This window comes from Macaca fascicularis, chromosome 2 (assembly GCF_037993035.2).
Source record: "Macaca fascicularis isolate 582-1 chromosome 2, T2T-MFA8v1.1".
Classification (NCBI taxonomy): domain Eukaryota; kingdom Metazoa; phylum Chordata; class Mammalia; order Primates; family Cercopithecidae; genus Macaca; species Macaca fascicularis.
Genome location: NC_088376.1, coordinates 150,535,347 through 150,537,167, shown reverse-complemented (window position 1 = coordinate 150,537,167; position 1,821 = coordinate 150,535,347). Strand labels below are relative to the sequence as shown.

Below are 1,821 nucleotides of genomic sequence, written 5' to 3'. Positions count from 1 at the left end.
GCTGAGTGAAATCAGCCAGGCACAGAAGGACACATATTGTATGATCTCATTTATACATTGATATGGTTTGGATTTGTGTCCCTGCCCAAATCTCATGTTGAATTGTAATCCCCAGTGTTGGGGGAGGGGCTGGCAGGAGATGATTGATCATGGGGGCGGATTTCCCCCTTGCTGTTCTCGTGATAGTGAGTGCGTTCTCATGAGATCTGGTTGCTTAAAAGTGTGTAGTACCGGTCTGCAGAATCTGCACCAACCAGCACCATGCCCATGACACTGGGGTATGGGGACATCCACGGGCTGGCACACGCCATCCGCCTGCTCTTGGAATATACAGACTCAAGCTACAAGGAAAAGAAGTACATGATGGGGGACTCTCCTAACTATGACAGAAGCCAGTAGCTGCATGAAAAATTCCAGCTGGGCCTGGACTTTCCCAATCTGCCCTACTTGTTCGATGGGGCTCACAAGATCACCCAGAGCAATGCCATCCTGTGCCACATTGCCCGCAAGCACAACTTGTGTGGGGAGACAGAAGAGGAGAAGATTCGTGTGGACATTTTGGAGAACCAGTCCATGGACAACCTGATGCAGCTGGCCATGATCTGCTACATCCCAGAATTTGAGAAAGTGAAGCCAAAGTACTTGGAGGAACTCCCTGAAAAGCTAACGCTCTACTCGCAGTTTCTGGGGAAGCGGCCATGGTTTGCAGGAGACGAAATCACCTTTGTGGACTTCCTTGCCTATGACATCCTTGACCTGAACTGTATATTTGAGCCCAGCTGCCTGGATGTCTTCCCAAACCTGAAGGACTTCATTTCCCGATTTGAGGGTTTGAAAAGATCTCTGCCTACATGAAGTCCAGCCAATGCCTCCAAGGTCCTTTGTTTGGGAAGTCAGCTATGCCTGGGAGCCTGGAGAACACTGGAGAACAGCCCAACTCCCTGGACCAGGCTTCTTCCTTTTTCCTTCTTTCCACTCTCTTCTTTTTCCCCCAGGCCTCATTGGCTTCCTTTCTTCTAACATGATCCCTCCTGCATCGAGGCTCTTTAAAGCTTCAGCTCCCACTATCTTCCATCAAAGTCCCCCTCCTAACATCTCTCTTTTTCTGCACTAACACCAACCTGACTGCTTTTCCTATCAGCGCTTGTTTCTTCTTTGAAAAGCTGGACTGATCCCTGAGCTCCCCAGCACTGTCCTCAAAGACCATCTGCATGCCCTGCTCCCTTTGCTGGGTCCCTACCCCAGCCCTGTGTGATGCCCAGTAAAGCCTGAACCATGAAAAAAAAAGTATGTAGTACCTCCCCCTTCACTCTCTTCCTCCTGCTCTGGCCATGTGAAGATGTGCTGTTTCCTCTTCACCTTCTGCCATGATTTTAAGTTTTCTAACGCCTCCCCAGCCATGCTTCCTGTAGAGCAAGCTTGTCCAACCCACGGCCCACAGGCTGCATGTGACCCAGAATGGCTTTGAATGTGGCCCAACACAAATTTGTAAACTTTCTTAAAATATTATGAGATTTTGAACTCAAGATGGATCAAGGACTTAAATCTAAGACGTAAAACTATAAAAACTCTAAAAGATAACATCGGGAAAACTCTGTTAGACATTGGCTTAGGCAAAGACTTCATAACCAAGAACCCAAAAGCAAATGCAACAAAAACAAAGAAAAATAGATGGAACTTAATTAAACTAAAAAGCTTCTGCACAGCAAAATAAACAATCAGCAGAGTAAACAGACAACCCACAGAGTGGGAGAAAATCTTTGCAATCTATACATCTCATAAAGAACTAATATCCAGAATCTACAAGGAGCTCAAACATAT

General features: G+C 46.7%; 1 pseudogene; it reads left to right on the top strand.

Annotated features, from left to right (window-relative positions):
• Positions 1–261: 261 nt before the first annotated feature.
• On the top strand, positions 262–1,304 carry LOC102120066 (glutathione S-transferase Mu 1 pseudogene; annotated as a pseudogene).
• Positions 1,305–1,821: the final 517 nt, after the last annotated feature.